Genomic DNA, 19,814 nt, shown 5'->3' with positions numbered 1-19,814 from the left:
AAGACTTCCGTCCGACGGGGGACACATCAAAGGGAAAACAAAATTGTTATTTCTATTTAATTCCAAGCATTTTCATATTGATCTACCTTTTAAACCTTCTCTGGACTTCCAAAAATTAATCAAGACTAAAATTAGCCAAATCGGTCCAGCCGTTCTTGAGTTTTAGCGAGACTAACGAACAGCAATTCATTTTTATATATACAGATAGAAGATAGATTCTACTATACAGCTTCGAAGTGTGATCGTTATTTTAATGTTACGTGTGTGATGAAAGCTCTGAATACATTCCTACGGTCGCAGTTTCCGTCGCATACCTCTAGTAATGGACGGTCGCTAGAGTCATTCATACATTAGACAGCCCGCGCATGCCTATAACAGCCAGGGCTGAAAACGTCAATAATAATATAATTTCATTTTATTATTGACTAGCTGACCCGGCAGACTTCGTAGTGCCTCAATCGATAAATAAAACACCTAAGCTTTTGTATAAAATAAACTTAAGACAAACAAAAGGAATCCGTCCGACCGGCACACATCAAAGGAAAAACAAAATTGTTATTTTTATTTCATTCCGAGCATTTTTATATTTATCTACCTTTTAAACCTTCTCTGGACTTATACAAATAATTCAAGACCAAAATTAGCCAAATTTATTTAGAGTTTTAGCGAGACTAACGAACAACAATTCATTTTTATATATAGAGATTTTACATGCTAGCCAAGTTAAAAAACCACAACGGCTTACCTGGCAGTAATGTCAACCGTAAAACGTCGAGGGTTGCCGATTTTCCGCGGAAGAAGTGGAACTTATGCATCACATATTGTGAGACTAGAAATTACAAGAATGGGCATCTTAGGCAATGCATAATATGCGGACCAAGTATTTATCCTGTCTTCAACATATGAGCGGTGTTTACAGATTAGAAGTCGAAATTGAAGGAACGATACAAAAGATCCTCAAAGGGCGGAATGTCGGCCAAATGTTTTCCCATCACCAATATTCCCGGTACAAATAGAAAATATAATATTAATACCACACAGGTAATATATTTATTACTATTTTTATGGTTTTTTTTTATCGGGCAGATGGGCTAAACTCATACGAGGTATCCGCGCCTAGTGGGCACGTAGGGTATGTGGGACTTGACAGTCTGCATATTTTGGGAGTAGACCGCGGGCCCAACAATATGCTTAGGGTCTCACCCAACAATAAAATAAACCATAGATCAACTAATTTATTGAAAATTAATAGTAAATTTAATACACAGTCTTACGTATCAACCTTGCTTGTAGTGCATAGCGCGTCATTATCCGGGAGGCGGCCGCCCCGTCATCACATCAATACACGAAGATCGATCAACACTGACCTCATAAATATACAAACAAAATTACATCTTATTTCCCTTACATTACTCATTCACTGTCCATATTCAGTGTAATTTAACATTTATTTTGACTACGGTCTAAAAATTAATTTTGTTGGAAATTATTATTCTTGGTTTCTTCATTTGATTGTATGTTTGTTCTTGTACAGATTAACTCTAAAAAGTATCGGAAATGGCTGATTTTTTTTATGGTTCCAAACTCGTTTTTTTCTGTTCGGTATGAAACATGCCACGTTCCAGAATGAAGATCTTAATATTCTCCGAAAACACAATCGCATAAGAGCATACTTTGAAAGCGATAAAATAAATTTGGATAAATAATTAACATTTTGTGTATTAAGAATATTGTTCTTTTCCCGGTATTTTTTGACAGAGACCTATTATTTATGTATAGTACCTTCTTTTCGGGCAGAAGGCCGAACCTCATACGAGGGGTCCACGCCTAGGGGGTACCCGGTGTCAGATCCCGAGCAGAGGAAGGGAGTCGAGTCCCTGCGGTCAACACTACAACCAAACTCTCAAAGCCACAGGTCGTCTAGGCGATCGTCTACGATTAATGATGCCGGTCTCCGCGATACGGTGGCTAGTGAGGCCCCCGGGCAGTGTCGCTAGTGTTCCGGGATACTCCGCTGGGTCAGAACCAGTCTTCCAGGTCGAAACCCGTCACACCGTCGACCGGGTTGCTCTTCCACAGTACGTCCGCTTATGACAGCAACGACGGAAACGCGGACCACACGTATAGGACCACGGACGCATTGTCCTATCCTCCTGGTGCCAGTGCGCTAGAGACAAGGTAAAGTGCGACACAGCTTCTACCCGTCAGTCACCCCATGACCATCACCACTGCCCACAGGGGCCAGAGCTGGACGAATACCCTCCATCGGACCGCCGCCTTAAAGGCAGCGGCTCGGGACCCAGAGAGAAAGAGAGCTCTCCATCTCCAGTTCTGCCGCCTCCTTTTACAATATAGTGGATTCGTCGTCGCCAAGTATCGTAGTCACACCCTTCGGCGGTACCTAAGTTAAAAATGTAAGACACAGGCGATTTAATATCGTTTTAAAACGAAAAACTATCGCTGTGCCTTAAATTAAGAGGACTAGCATTTTTAATACCTATTATACTCTCAGCCATAAAAGTATTTTTTAGTTTTTTTTTTATACAAAATTGAACAGTTGACTATGTTGTTATAACCAATGCTAGTTTTATACAACTAGGTTTGTGTGTTGAAGAAACAATTTGTAAAACTTTATAACATCTGCTATTCCAAATAAGCGTTTATGAGTTTTGGTGAAGAGTAGGAGAAGGAATGCATTCCATAACTTCGTTGAAAAGTCCGCTAGATAGATTGACCCTTACTATAACATTACTTCGAGACTCTATAATCCTTGAAATAAATAGTATTGAATACCTCCATATCGGATTTATTTCTGCTGAAGTAATATAGATCACCGCCATTATCCAGAGTTTAACGAACTTTGAGCGATACCATTTATATTTCGCGTCGAATCGATTCAAGGATCGAACGATGATCGATTCGATGCGAATATTTAGAACGATATCGTTTGGCTCTTCGAGAATCTATTTTTTATTATTTTGAAAATTCCTTAGATACCTCATAATTAATTGTTTTGAGTTTTTGCGCCTGGTTCTTCGAGTTTTTTTATAAATTTATTTATAGTTGTGTTTTACTTGTCCACATTGGCCGCTACATTTGCTGAGTGCGCATACAATAGTAGGTATACACAATCAAAATCTGACGCATTCGAGTCTTTCCATGAGAACGTTTTCAATTATTAATTTTAAAATTTTTGATAGCCTGTGCTCACTTTCCCGCTCGAGTGTATAACCTACAGTATCGTAGGTTCGCCTGCAAATAATACGTACAAGAACGATTTTCACTTTAAAAGTTTCTCAGTTTCGGGAACGTTACGTCTTCAACGATTTGAATGATTGAATATTTGATACCTGAGTGCTTGCTATCTCTTTTATGTTTACTGGGCGAAGCATGCATAGGCAAGTTTGCCGCTAGAGGCATTGCATATAAATTTGGATTAACTTTTACGCTCTAAAGAACGTTAAAAAACTCGCACTAAGCACACTGGTGATATGAAACACATCTCAATCGTTCGCGATGGTGACTCCTAACAGCAGATTTTTGATAATCCGCTATTATTTGAAACATTAATGCTAAATTAAGTTTAGTTTAATTATTTTTATTTGCTTAATTAGTAATTGTTTATTATTATTAATTACTCAATTTTAGTTTCATTTAAATTAATTTTAAAATTAATTTCGTTTTTGGGAATGACTTCATAATATTTACGTTTTTCTGATACATCGTGAACTTGTTGAACAGACGTCACCGCTTTTCAAACTACCACGAACACAAAGAAAAATAAAATAAATTACAAATTACCAAAAAAACTGAGCTAATGCCAATTCGAATGTACTAAGATATTTTATACGGATCGAAAGCGTGATATAATCTAACAGTGAATGTCTATGTTTGTAAGTTTGTTTGTTCTATGCCACATGGGAGCGTCGTTTATCCAATAAAGTTTGTATTACAGAGGGTAAGCAAGGAAGGAAGATAATCATAGTATTAAAGCGAATTTCGATCAGAAACGATATTTATCTAAAGAGTAAATACAAACTGAGAGTCTTCTTGAGGAAATCCTATTTATTGTGCAGAATATTTTCATTGAGTCAAACGTTTTTTTACTAAAATGGAATGTCTGTATACTGTTTACTATAGCATATAATATGGTATACTGTATACTATAAGGATGTTTATACTATTAATATATGTACTATAAGGAGAAATGTCGCATGTGGGAGACAAGTTTAGATGGGTGGACGAGCTCACAGCCCACCTGGTGTTAAGTGGATACTGGAGCCCTTAGACAACGTAAACGCGCCACCCACCTTGAGATATAAGGTCTCAAGTATAGTTACAACGGCTGCCCCACCCTTCAAACCGAAACGCATTAATGCTTCACGGCAAAAATAGGCAGGGTGGTGGTACCCACCCACGCGGACTCACAAAAGGTTCTACCACCAGTAAAACCATTGAATGTCCAGCTGCAAGCAGCAAATTATTATCTATATATATAAAAGTGAATTACTGTTCGTTAGTCTCGCTAAAACTCGAGAACGGCTGGACCGATTTGGCTAATTTTGGTCTTGAATTATTTTTGGAAGTTCAGATAAGGTTTAAAAGGTAAAGGTAACGGTAAAGGATAAATATGAAAATGCTCGGAATTAAATAAAAATGACAATTTTGTTTTTCCTTTGATGTGTCCCCCGTCGGACGGATTCCTTTTGTTTTTTTTAAGTTTATTTTATACAAAAGTTTAGGTGTTTTATTTATCGAGTGGGCTAACTTGAAAATTTTAATTTAATTAGTATATTGCGTTATCTTTAAAATTACCCTACATGGCGTAATTGGGCCAGGTTTTGTAATGAAACTACCTTTTTTATTTATTAAAAAAAGCTCTTTAAGTAGTATGGCAACAATATATTATAAAAAAAGATGGCGGAACAAAAGATTCTGTCAGACAATGTAGAGAAACTAATCAGTACAAAAAATAATTTTACGATATCCCGAGTCGTAATTTAATGTCAAAAGGAAGCCAATTTTTATCTCGATTGTTAATTACATTAAGTTAAATCTGTGGTACTCGTAAAATTTATATAGTTGGCCATTTAAATTAATTCGAACGATTAAAAATTTATTCTGCTACTGTCGCTTTTGTGGTACGCCGTAGCCTTAATAAATATGCTGACTAATTGAAACTCCCGTTACTGACCAGGCGACAAACTTCTTGTAAAATTCGTATCAATTTTACATCCGCGCAAAAACTTGAGTTTTATTAGCGATTGATAAATTTATTCAGCCTTTTAAAATAATTAGACGGATACGCGATTCGCACAGGACATGTTTTTATTTAAAATATTTACAATTATATTTAAAAAAAAAAAGGTTATTTTTAATCAAACTTTTTTCAATTTTTCAATCAATTGCTATTAAATAAATAAGTCTACTGGAAAAGTACTGAATGGACTGTTTAATAATAATAGAAACCGCTTCTTTGAAACTCAAGTCATAGTAGTTTTCTCAAATTAATCTCTTCAGGGACGATTTTTTAAAGTACAAAAATAAGTAATCTAGTTAATTCCTTATTGTGATTAGTTCAATTTAAATTATAAAAAACATAATAATTAAACAACAATAACAAAAATAGTGAAAATTCATTCATTCAAAAATATGCCCACATATGTGGCCATTTAGCGTAGAGTTAAATATATTATATTATTATAATAATAACAAAAAAATCAAACGTACACAAATGTGCCAATCCCTGAAAAATCAGACAAATCTTAGTTTCTTCATATTAACTGACCATGATATTTATTTCTTTTCATTTCCAAAAAAAAAAAAAGTGTAAATGTCTTAAAATCACCGTCCCGTTTCTAAGTTGTATTTAGAGCGTGAATCATCATTATGAGCGATTTCTCCGCAATGACGATCTTATCTTACGTTACGAGAACGGAAACGTAAAATTTCGTAAATTTTATATGAAATAAAAATAAATAAAATCCTCCTCGTCCTCCGTGCGTCGTATTCCTCAGTGCTGAGGGTCGTGACCTTTACGGAGCACTTTTGTTAGGACTATGTTCTTCCATTCGCTCCTGTCCTCCGCGCAGTGGATAGCGACATTGATGCTGGATTCCAAAGTCGTCTTAATCTGATCGGACCAGCGCATGGGACTACGCCCCCTAGGCCTCTTTCCTTCCACTTAGCCGATGATGAGAAGTTTTTCGAGATTGTCACCCTTTTTCCTCGCAACCTGGCCGAATAACTCTAAAATCCTACGTAAGCAAATCGTGGAGAGTCTTGAGGAGACGCCTAGTTCTTCCAGGATTGATAAAATTAAATTAAAAACATTAAAATACACGTGCTTAACAAACAACAGTGGCAGAGAGAGCAAGGCTGTCAATCAGCGCTTTACATTTTTGTGGCTATCCTCAACACCAAAGTTTTTATAAAAAAATAAAATGAGCTTCGGAAACTTTCAAGAGCAGATCCAGTTCCGCGAATCCGCTGTAGGTACCATCACCCTACTTATTTCTGACGTGAATCAGCAATGCGTTTCGGTTTGAAAGGTGGGGCAGCCGTTGTAACTATACTGAAACCTTAGAACTCATATCTCAAGATGGGTGGCGGCATTTACGTTGTAGATGTCTATGGGCTCCAGTAACCTCTTAACACCCGGTGGACTGTGAGATGGTCCATGCATACAGGCAATAAAAAAATCAGGCATCTTATCCTTTAAGCTATAGACACTTACGAAGCTTTCGTTGTCAATGATCAGTGCGGACTAACAATACAGGCGCGTTGTAAGCCCTAATTTTGTTTCTAATGCAGTTAGATTTTGTTGTCAAAACTGCATTTATAAATCAAAAGCTTCTCAGTGTATAAAGACGTTTGCTCGCAAGTGTAATATTTATGGGACATGAAACAGAGTTTTCGGTGAATAGGCATAAAACTAAAGCCATTGAGTCTTCCATAAACTTCAAGTAGACGATCATTTATAAAGTTTACGGTACTGCGACTATATTGAAATAGATTAGGAACGTTATTGGTGCACGTCGATCGTAAACCACAGTTTTCCGGATTCAGCTTGTCTTCTAACCACAAATTATATAATAGACCATTTCGTAAATGAAGACACTGAAGAGAAAACGCGTGAAAAGCAACGAAAAAAAAACATATGAACGAATTTGAACCTTGTTCACTGGGATTCACGGTCGTCAATGTATGGATAAGAAGACTGTGACTCTTACCTCATTTCTGAATTGAGGCAGTGGTATTCAGTTTATGATAGGCGACGATGATATTATTATTTTTTAACTACTTTTATAACTCTATTTCTTCTTCTTGGTCCTTCCTTCATGGCTGAGAAGTACTGAGAGCCGTGACTCTGTAACACTCTTTCGCCTGTTATGCCTTCTATTGGCGCGATCAGCCGGTTGGTAAAGTGCAGCGCTGACATCTAGACCCAGTTCGAGCATTTGATTTTTAAACTACTCTCGACAATTAATATATGGATAATACTCAATTTTGAGGGTAGTTTCGGCTTAGAACGCTCCCACTTTTCCGGACTTTTTGGGGGGAACGCGAGGAGTGAAGTTGTGTGATTTGTTTTATTTTGCCTATTTAGTGTTTCTTCAGGTTTAAATGTGTAATAACGGTGGTTTATTAATTATTGTTTAATTGTAAGAGTGCACAAATGTGGGAAAATGAAACAAAGCCGCTGGACGTAATTTCTCGGGATCCTCCAAAAAGTCCACTGAAAAAATTTCAGTAAATGACCACCATTCTACTGAGATTATATTTCATCCCATATCATCTCATCTCATTTCATTTAATTTCATTCCAGTTGTGTAATGTCTCAAATTAATCATCTTCATTTTATTTTACTCCATATTATATTATAAATTTTCATAAGAATAAAAATTAAAATAAAACATGACTTAAGGGTCTTAGTTACCAGGTTACAAAATACCACCCACTCTTCCTCTAGTTTCGTCATTAAGATAGTGACAGAAGACTGGGCAGCAACGTTCTCTAATATTTGAAGGCAAGAGTGGATGGGGCATAAGAGGGCTAAGTACCATTTTTAAGATTTGTGTTTTTACATTGAATGAAAGTGTTATGTACCTATAAACTATATTAGACCTTAAAACTCCGGGCTTAAAGCCTATGTACGAAGATAAAGTACAAGTAACAAAAGTTTGTTACCCGTTTTCTCAAAAATAACAAATTGTATCACATCCCCTTCATCCAGTCATGTCTTCAATTATACTCGCGTACTGGGGATCAAACATGAGCAGGTACTACCTTCCTGCCTATTTCTGCTGCAAAAGTCATACGCTCCGATATAAAGGATGGTACGGCCGTCATAAAATTCAATTAAAACTTCGATTTCATGTCTAAAGATCATCGGTAGTGTTCACATTGTAATAAAGTATATCTTTTCGTGACTTACATTAACATAATTCTGGAGACTTCTAGATCCCGCGGAGAAGGTTCGAAAATATTATGTAAGAATAGTTTTTATTCCAAGATGAAGATATATTTTTTTAACGCTCACTCGCCCTCGGGACCCTTACGTGATAAATGAAACCAGTAGCCGCTTAAAAACAGGTGGGCCGTGACATCGTTCTACTAAATCTTCTTCTTTTTCTCCACCGTATCCCGTTAGGAGGGGTCCGCACAGCGAATTTTTCTATTCCATTCTCTTTTGTCAGTCGTCATCTCAACACTTACTCCTCTCTCTCTTATATCGTCATTCACACACTCCATCTATGTCTTCTTCGGTCGACCTGTTCCCCCTCTACCTTGCACTACCATTTCCATACATCTCCTAGTAACACGCATCTTCTCTCTACGCATCACATGTCCATGCCACGCTAACCGTCTAACTAAAAAAAAAAAGAAAAAAAGAAACAATTTTCTTTTCATCACTATAATATCAAAAGTCACTCGCCTTAACAATGATGTGTGAAATTGTCAGACTATTCAATTAGTCGGTATTCATTGGAATTTAACTTGGAGTTAGCACTTGAGTGTGAGGTTGCCTATGAAAACTGTACTCACCACTAAAAGTACATTTAAATCAATTTACTGCGTCATTAATTTATGGGTCGAGGTTTCAACTGTAGTGTTAATAAAGGGCTATTTACATTATGCCCTTTTTATATCTAGTGCGATTTAAAATTAATTTGACGAATATATTTACCTAGTCGTTAAAAACAATTTCAAATAAAAGCACATAATGATAAACACATAATTAAACATTATAGAGATTCCATGCTATCTCTTGATATGTATATCCTACGCGATTGATAAAACTGTACTTTTTGTTGGCATTTCATGTACTTTTCTGTCATAGGTCATATTATCAACGCACCATAGATGCTACGATAGATTAGGTGTTATTTCAAACATTTAACAATATCTAAAACGGCCAGATTTAATATTCAATCTCAAACGAATACTTTCAAAAACTTTAATAAAGAATATTATATTTTTCAAATGTTATTTATTTAACAAACCGTGTGAGTCAATTCTCAGAGCGGCGATCATCGCTCGTCACGGTCGGCGGACGGTACGAAGACCCGACGACATTTTTTCGACATCTAAAGAAAAAGACAAAAACTTACAAAATCACGACTAATCTTTCCCGCCCAAATCGTTTTAGGATGCGTTCACACCACAATAACAACATGTTAGTCGAGTTGAGAACAGGCTACTTGTTTTGATTTGAAATCGTTTTTTTTATTTTTTATTAAGAACTTAAAACATCACACTTACAAATAAACAATTTTTAGAATTCTCTTCAATAAAACTAGAGTTTTTATTTTTATTTTATTCACTGAATACTTTGTTTGTGTAAAAAAACACCGAATCTCTGTTCAACAGTTTCAAACATTCTATTCTAGTACGCAACGCAAAATCGGAATAAATCCCTTAAATATTTCGGGTCTCTGCTGTAGGCCAGCTTAGAGACCGTCGAGAGAGACCCAAACAGATGAAGAGTCAGCTATAATAAATGCATGTTTAAAAGAGCAAGGCTCCCGTGAAATCGCTCACCAAAATGGAACTCGTCGTGGCCTAAAGGATAAGACGTCCGATGCATTCGTATCCAGCAATGTACCGGTGCTCGAATCCCGCATGCGGGTACCAATTTTCTTAATAAAATACGTACTTAAGAAATCTTCACGATTGTTTTCCACGGTGAAGAAATAACATCGTGTAATAAAAATCAAACCTGCATAATTATAAATTGCGTAATTACTGGTGGTAGGACCTCTTGTAAGTCCGCACGGGTAGGTACCACCACCCAATAATATTACCAATAACATTTTAATATATTAAATTACACAATCAAAAGTCACGAAAAAAATAACCAGTATAATGTTTTATTTTATGAGTTATTCGGTAAGATTATTATTAAAAAAACCATATAAAACAAGCTAGGCTAAGCTTCACACGCGGATACAATAAACTACGAACGGACACTAGCAGATTTTTCAAATTAATATAATTTATAATACTGTCAGCAAACATACACTAATAAACCAAAATTATTTCAGCAATCGTCTCGTCTTTTTCTTTATAAGTAGCCGATCCCAATGCACTTATAAGTAGAATGCCACATTTTTCAATCGCTTAAGCGTTTCGAAGCGCTAAAGTGAATAAGAAAATCAACGAATACTTAATGTTTTTAAACTTAATTTGATCACAACGATAATTTCGTTTATGAATTACCACATACAACAAACTAAGAAAGTGCATAAATTATGTAAGTAATCAGCAAAGTTTCCTTTTTAATTAAAATCCTCAAACATAAGTCAATGTAAAAATCCCAAGAAAAACCCAAACTCATCAAAAGTGTGTTTTACCAAAACCACTTTTCGAACAATCGTTTTAAAAATTTCAAGTTAGTCGTCGAGCGCGATCAAGAACCGTCTTTCAGTCATGCTCGGTTGCTCAGCACTTCGAGGCGCCACATCTCCTAACACATAAAAAAACAACAGAATAACTAAAAATAAAAAAAAACGTGTGGCACTCGGGAACTGCCGCGGTAAAGCTATTGCATAGCATTTTTTATCAACTTATGCAATTATAATTAGACAATGATAATTTAATATTAAAACAATAATAAAACAAGACCACGCTATATTAAACATTAATAAAAGCAAAACCTTAACTGTCCCCTACACACTCATAAGCTAGACCGCGCGAGAAAGAGATGGGCAGACTTTTCATGATGCGCATGCAGTGTGACGTCACGCCACGAGCTTATTCAAAAACACTACACAAGCGCAACGTGTGAATATGTTGAACGCGAGCTACATGGTAGGCGGAGTCAGGGGTGTAAGGTTTTTTTCGTTACGGAATTTCGTGATTCGGTCGCCGCGCTCAAGGCCCGCGATAAAAGCTATGCAATAGCTTAAAAATATAAATCATACAACAGAAATTGAAGCAAGTTAAAGGTTATTTCGAGAAATAATATCCACGTGTACATTTATATCTTGTTTTTTGTTATCACACTATTTTAGTATGAATATATCCATTTTAAGTTCATATGACTGTTGCTTATTCGGTAAAGATGATGCAAAAAGTCGCCTACTGTGAGCCACGCGCTGGCAATATCAACAGAATTCTAATTCGACTACCTTTCTGATCGAAATGCGAATGCTTAGCGGTGAAAATACTTGGGATGATAGTAACCCAGTAGAGCAATTGCCACGGCATACGTAGATCACTAGTAAGAGTTTTATTCGAAGAAGTTCATTGAGAAGAGAATAAAGAAAAATATAAAGATAGTCTAGTAGTAATATAGTTTGTTGTGTATTCACTGCAGAGAATTAAAACTCTTCAACCCATGTGAAAAATTGCTTCCGAAAAAGTTTACTATCAGTAATTTTTAATAAAATATTTTTAATAAAAGATTACATAAATAAACCTTAATTTATTGAGAAGAAACAAACTAAACTTATCACGAAATACTTATAACAAACAAAATAAGTCAATTTCTCGTTTTCCGACATAAATCTGATTCAGTTTCAGCAAATAATCGGTACTAGAAGTAAGTTGTTTCAACATTGTACCACAAGACCTTGTAAAATCTTCTATACGGATTCCGATATATCCGTTTTCTAAACTATGATTTAATTTGTTTAATGCTAGTCCGCGTGAGATTTCGTTAGTGAAGTGCGGTCAAGAACCGACGCTCTGTTACGGTCGACTGCTCACCAGTCCTGCTTCATACCTCTATACGCCATTATGTATTATTAAAAACCTCCGAGGATTACGAATACGAAATACCAAAACTGCTTTTTTTATAATTATTTTAAAAGAAATAATTCTACAATTGTTCCGTCACACGAACTCGGGGTATTTCGGAATGTTCTTTAAAATTATTTTAGAATAAAGCCTAAAGGTGTGGGTGGCGCATTTACGTTGTGGATGTCTATGGGCTCCAGTAACCACTTAACACCAGGTGAGCTGTGAGCTCGTCCACCCATCTAAGCAATAAAAAAAAATATCTTTCGAAAATACCATTTCCATTTCACCAAAAAAGAAAAAAGATTTTTTTATTTAATTAATAGCTTTTCGGTTTTGAATGTCATCAGTATTGCCAATAACTACTCAAAACATGTGTGATATGTTTTGAAAATAAATTTATGAATAAAAAACCTATAAACAAAATTGCTGATATCGAATCGGATAAATAAACATTCATATTATTTGCATTTGGTATTTTATTTTACTTTTTTGTAAGATTACTGAATGAATACAATTCTGTCTTATGGTCTTACAACAGTATAGAATTGAATAGATGAATATTGCATCGAAAATATTCCTGTTGACCAGTGAAGTCGTTACGATCATGCTTCATTGCATTCGTTCTCGTGAATTCCGGATAATAATATGGATGTGGCATTTCACAAATGCCATCATACTACGAAGCGATCCCTTCAATCTTAGGCTGTGTTTACAAATGGCTACCGCACAAAAAATGTCTGTACACGTTTATGTCTTGGCTTCTGAATTACTTCTTGAATTATGAATTTTATATCTATCTATACTTCTCTATACTAATATTATAAAGAGGAAAGATTTGTTTGTTTGTTTGTTTGTATTGGATATGCTCCGAAACTACTGAACCGATTTGAAAAATTCTTTCGCTGTTTGGAAGCTACACTATTCCCGAGTGACATAGGCTATTTTATTTTTTTAATAAAATTACGGATCCTTACTAAAACTTCAATAATATAACCCAAGGTGTAAAAATATTACCTAAAATGTTCTTTACATCGCGGGCCCTGCGAAAACTATTCATGATAGAATTAAATTAATGTACTACGACTTTGTAGAGCACATTATTATTTACAAAAATTGTCTCAACAGCATATAGTTATATCACTATAGTTACGCCGCAATAAGTGTTATTTACTTAAAAAAATAAAACAACGTCATATATCTTTGAAATTTTCGTTAAAGACCGATAGGGCCGCTAGTCTATTATAAATATTGAGAATTCGATGTATTTTAACCAAAACAATATTAGTAATTCTGTGACCTTTTTTTCGTGTTATGTGTGCAAGTAATCCACTTCAAGTCAACAGGGAAAAAGATGCTCAATACATTTACTCTTCTAATGTCAGAACAGGTCTAAATAAATTAAAGAGTCTTGCCTTACGAGAAGAAGAAAGCGTCAAATTGGGAAGAATCGACTTAAGCTCTTATACAACTTATACATATTCATATTCGAATCAGGACCAGATGTACAGCGCGACGTGTGATCGTATATTCAAAAGGATATTTCGATATGCTAACCACATATAAGCACATGTTAGATCAGTCACCATCGTAAGACGCGAAGTGGATGATATCTTCATCATAGTAATCAGTACGAAAGACACCGCAGTTAAATCCAAGGCGCTTCCTTTCTATTTGATAGAATAAAGGAGTAATTGATATAAAAATAAACTACTGCATCTATCCATATCTTTGCCATAATGCTCCTTGATCGTCAATTATAAGGTACGGATGTTGTAAGTCGTCGACCGTCACGCGTGGATTGACACGCGCCAACCGTGGTGCCACAAGCAGGTGAATTGATCATCACACCTGCTAGGAATAACTAGAAATTGTGACCTTTACACGCAAGTTTATTTACTTGCAGTACTTACTCGACCACACTTAGCAGCTTGATCAAGAAAAAAGCTTCACTGTTTAAAAAAAAATGTAGCTTGAAAACTAGAAAAATACACTTAACAATTTATTATATCTATCATATCTTGTTTATAGTGGTCAAGATATCAGAGCAAAATTATAAACTTTTTGCATTGTCATCGTACCTTGATGCGTGTCCAAATATTTAAGTTAATCGGACGTCTAGGACTCGACGAAAATGTCGTTAAAAAAATCGGTTACACACAAACAAACACGCATAAGCCACACACAATAACACCAAACCAATAAAAGCGTATTGAAAGCTCTCATCTTTTTCTTTCTTTTACCTAATCTTTAAAGCAATGTGGTATATTAGTGATACGGCGAGAGGACATTTTGTAGGTAACAATATCCTGCTGCCCTAAGCACTAATACGTGCCGATTTTAAGGACGAGACAGCTGTTTTATATTAAAATTGAGACTGGACCTCAATCCCATAAGTAATGTCCTCACTTGATAAACAGTAACACAAAATAAACTTGAAATGTTTGAAGTACTAAGATTTCATTCTTTTTTTAATACACGTGGCTGAGTTGGTAAGGTTTACAACCGAAAATATAAGAGGTTATAAAGAAAACTCTGCGGTGCGTCCATTTTGACGCTCGTGTTTTTTTATGTTTGAGAGTTTACTGGTGGCCCGGAGGCCTTTCTAGTTTTACAAGGACAGGTGGACGAGCATGGGCTCAGCCAGGAGGGGTAGGATTTGCTAACAGCTACCCGAGCGCCTCCAAAGGATATCTAACAACTCAAGAGTAGCTGCTTCGCGAATGAATCTACTACCGGATCGGAATCCGCTGACAAGATCTGGCAAGAAACTCAGCGGGCTGATGTATAGGTTAGGTTGCACGTCGAACTCTTTGCTGAGTTCGACGAATACGGTTACCGGGATGCCTACTCCTAGTGTTAGAGCTAATGGCGTCTAATGCAAGGGTTACTGGATCTGATGGATCCGTAAGGACGTGTCTAGGGCGTCGACGATGACTATGAAAAGAACAGAGAATTCAATTTCCGTGTATCTTGTTCCTATGCCATATCATGTGGCAGAATTAGTGCCTTTCCTTATGTTTTTTTTATATTATTTTTTATTGCCCTTGTAGGCAGACGAGCATACGGCCTACCTGATGGTGAGTGGTTACCGTTGCCCATGGGCTACAACAATACCAGGGGCAGAGCCAAGCCGCTGCCTACCGTCAAACCTGACGGACCATCTGACCAACGACTTGAAGAACAAAGCAAGGCTATGAGCTTGGTATAGTGAACACCTTTGACAGCATTCCGTTTAGACCACAGCTGAAATAACGATGGATGCGCAAAATGTCAAAGAATTAAAACTTCGATATTATATGGATATGGATAGTGACATTCACATTGTGATTAATTCCTATGGTCCTGGTAAATACCTTATCTATTTAATCATGTGGTACATTTGGTGTGTATTCGATATATTTGCACGTCTCTGTATTGTGTTTTAGCACAGGAGCTAATTCTAGCTTGGAGATGTTTGAAAAGAAAACTTTTGTAAAAAAAATATCACATTTTAATCTGATAAACAACTGAAATTTAAAACTAACGAAACGAACGAAAAATAGTTATTTTAATTTCATTTAAATATATGTACATAATCAAAAATTACACGTATTTGGCAGGACAGAAAAGTCTCCAATGCTACCAAGATGAGATTAGTCCGGACGTTGGTTTTCTCGATTTTTCTCTATGGTGCAGAGTCGTGGACGATTCGGACAACAGAGCGGAAAAAAATAAAAAAGACCCGCCGCCGCGCCGGCCGGCCCCAAACCGTTGGTCAGATCAGATAACTGCTCTCACTGGACTCTCTGTTATGACCGCCCTGAGAGAAGCCGAAAACCGAAGGAAATGGAAGCTGGTGGTACAAAGAGCCACGAAGGGCTTTCAGGGACACGACCTTTAGCAATGAAGTATGCGACTAAGAAGAAGAAGAAGAAGAATCAAAAATAAATAAATATAATATCGAATAGGTTGGGTTAGATGATTAAGGTAGGTATGTATTTGCTTCAATCGCCATAGTAAAGGTGATGTGTAAAGTGAAATTACGCATAAACGGTCAATGAATTATAACGCACAGGCGCATAATTATATTTTTACCGAGGACCGCAATTAGGCAGCTAGGCATAATTAACTTTTATCGCGTATCTTTCATTAGATGTGAAGGCAGCGTGGAAGCTCAGCCGAGCGCGGAACCACGTCTTGCTTTCTTGCTCGCCTTTTACTATCAACGGTAAATACCATTATGATTCTCTTTTAGTGTCTATCTACTGCTACTTAACATAATACTTTGTGTAGTAATATAAAGTGAATTTTACTACACGCCTTCGTTAATATCATTATTATATCTTATAATTATATCATATGCCAGGAAACTTTAGCACAACCGCCTACCTAAATGGTACTCAACTGCTAAATAATGAATAACGTCATAAATCTAGAAGTGCTATTAAATCTTGATTTACCTCAGTGTTTTCTTCCGGTTAGTTTTTTCTCAATTATTCATAGATTAAAGTAGATAGGAAACTCCGTTTTAAAACATTCATTCTGGCATCTTAGTTTGAAACGGAACGTTAATAATATACATAAAGTGTTTATTTTCTAAGTATCGAAACACCGAACCGCCGTGTAAACGATAAAAATGAAACATTTCGTTTTGTGGGCAGCGGTCGCCAATCGTCTTATGATTTCACGGCACACTAATGGCGGCCATTAGTCGCGTAGCGACACGCGAAATGCTCACCGACGCGACGACCTGAATTGTAGCGGTTATCGTTTTATGATAGTTTGATTCGAATGCTGCCTTCATTTCTCGACAAATCAGGAATTAAACTGAACTGAACAACAGAATCAGAATGATTTACCGCAGTTTAACATTAGTAACAAACGTCAATAGTAAAGATTCATATATTTTGACATTTCACGACACAACTTTTGTAATTTGAGCGTAGAAGTAAAAGCAACGACCATTTTATGAATTACAAGAATGAATTATCTGTGTTCTGCCAACAAGAAAGATAAAAATGAACGGTATACAAGACACGAGTTAGTTACATCGCGATAAGAGTGCAATACAACCCAACCACGCCAGATTGTTAACTCGAATCGCGCTGGAGAGCAATTATGTTGAGAGGCTTGTTGCGGAACAAACAGGGGCTAATTAAGCGATGTAAGTGCGCCATCGACGATTTGCACTGGGAACCCGCCAATATGTTGGTTTACATTATTGTATAATACATTTATTAGGATTATTATTTTTACTGAGATCGTTATTTTGATGATAGCTTTATTTTAATATTTTCCGCAAAAATTATTTTTTTCTTAAACTCGTATATCATAAATTGATAGTTAATCGGGAACTAATAAATATAAAGGATGTCGCCAATATTTTACATGCCAAAACATCAACATTTTTAAGGTGATGTAGCTAATTTTATAAAGCAATTTAAAACACGTTACTCTATGGTAATGTTATTAGTTTGTAGCATTGAATATTATATGACGTCTCATTATGTAGAAAAGAGGTTATATATCCAAAGAAGTAAACTGCAAGTAGTCTAGAATAGCAGCTCAATTGTTTTACAGAGATTTATTTTACAATCTAGTCTATGAGTAAGATACCGTCAACGCAAACTCTAATCTGCGATAATTCAGGAAATCCTATCGCGTGTTCCTCCGGGATGTAACCACCGGACACATCAGCAATTTCCAACCACAAGTTAACGTGCGGTTGACTAAGGCGAACGTTAAGAATTCCAAATGGGTGTGCACGTTCGCATGCTTAAATCAAATGTATTAAATTACGTTTAATATGGAATCGATTCGTGGATAACAATTAAAATATTTATTACAATACGGAAGAATCGAAGACCTCGTGAAAATGGTGAAAATGGAAAGGGCTCCGGGCGACCAGTAAACCTTTCTTCCTAAAACAATGACACGACACATTGTCACTATCCATTGTCCGTTTTTATCCCCAAAAAAATTAATTTGGAATGCTCTAGTATCTAGTCTAGAAAGCATCATATTTTTAATAGGCGAGAAAAGTTTATCCTATAAATTTCTGTGAAATGGAACTGCGTTACAAAAAATTCTAGAGAAAAATTTCTAGTCTGTTTTTTAGAGAGAGAGAGAGAGAGTATTCTTTATTGTACACCAAAAAATAAAAACAATGCGAAACATTAATTACAAAAAAGTACAATTGGCGATCTTATCGCTAAGAGCGATCTCTTTCATACAACCATCAGGTGGACATTTGTATAGGCAATAATAAAAGTTCATATTATCGAGCCGTAAGACTATCGAGCCTTCAAATGGTTTTCCTAGATAGCAAATTACCTTGAAGGTATAAAGGAAACAGTCGCCCTTATAATAATAATAATGCAAATGAAACTAAAACCACATTAATTTTGAATGCTTATTGTTGCTAAATGTTTATCTTTTAGGTATTTTTGTGGCATTCAATGTAAAGCGTACTAAGCTCAAGGTTCATCAACCGCTCTCGCGTTGCACGAGTTGATTGACGCCTTGTAACCAATTGCTTCGTTCGTCAGGGCAATAACCCTGCGCTACGGCCTATTTTAAATTGTTACATTATGTTATTTTCAACACGGATTCTATAAGTATTAAATTGTTATACTGTATATGACGAATGGAATAAAAAACAATTTTCAGTGACGATTATGATCACGTCGAGAATACAGTCAAACCTGGATAAGCGAGAGTTCAAGGGAGCACAATCTCATTCTCGCTTATAGAGGTTTTTCACTAACCCGAGTTTCTCGCTAATGCTCCCTCCGAATTTCGATTCGCGATTTTCCGCATTCAAATGCATTCACTATTTTAAGTTTATGACTTTAATGACAGTACTTTAATTTTCCGTTTTTACATGATGCAGAACAGAACTTTCCTTCGCAATTGATTAACGATAAACTGAGTAAGTCCGACAAACAGGACGGTACACAGGCACACGTGTCCATTCGAAAATAATGCGATAAAAGAATACGATAAAATAACAACGTTATTTAGTTCCACGAAATAGCATAGGTTCATTAATGACGAGAAAACAATTCAAAAACAATGGAAGGAAGTTCCAGAAAAGTTAAGAATGAGTCATAAAATAGCAGATGTTAAATTTGTAATTTGTTTTGTCATTTATTCCTCCTAAATAATATAAATAAATAAAGCTCGACTGCCGCTTATAGAGGTATAGATAAGTAGCAGCCTCACTTACGGAGGTCCATGAGGGAAAAACGACTCTCTCTTACAGAGGTTTCTGTTTCTCGCTAATAGAGGTTTTGGGAGCTTAAAATGACGGGTCCTTGCTATTACTCTCACTTATAGAGTTTTCTTACTTATCCAGTTCTCACTTACCCAGGTTTGACTGTATTAACTGTTTTCGGGAGCTCCTTTTGATTACATACTGCTTACTTATTTTTATTCAAGATTTATTTTTTCTGTTGGTCTTTTTACTTTTGTTTGTTTACAGAGGAATTAAAGAAATCAATAGGCAAGTTTTTTTTCTACTACCTATTCTAGTAATCTCGAAGTGCTTTAGTAGATTCGCAGAACGAGTAGGTGAGCTCACGGGGTTC

The 19,814-nt window shown here is 36.0% G+C and overlaps 1 long non-coding RNA gene across 1 annotated transcript in view; it reads right to left on the bottom strand.

The window, feature by feature from the left end:
• Positions 1-17,151, bottom strand: part of LOC110386026 (uncharacterized) — a 55,727-nt gene extending 38,576 nt beyond the window's left edge. Inside the window, exon 1 of the long non-coding RNA XR_009973036.1 lies at positions 16,686-17,151. This is a non-coding gene — a long non-coding RNA (uncharacterized LOC110386026). The remainder of the gene's footprint in view (positions 1-16,685) is intronic.
• Between the last annotated feature and the right edge of the window lie 2,663 nt (positions 17,152-19,814).

Source organism: Bombyx mori, chromosome 4 (genome assembly GCF_030269925.1).
Source record: "Bombyx mori chromosome 4, ASM3026992v2".
Classification (NCBI taxonomy): Eukaryota; Metazoa; Arthropoda; class Insecta; order Lepidoptera; family Bombycidae; genus Bombyx; species Bombyx mori.
The sequence above is the reverse complement of the archived record's forward strand: the minus strand, read 5'-3'. Positions and strand labels throughout refer to the sequence as shown.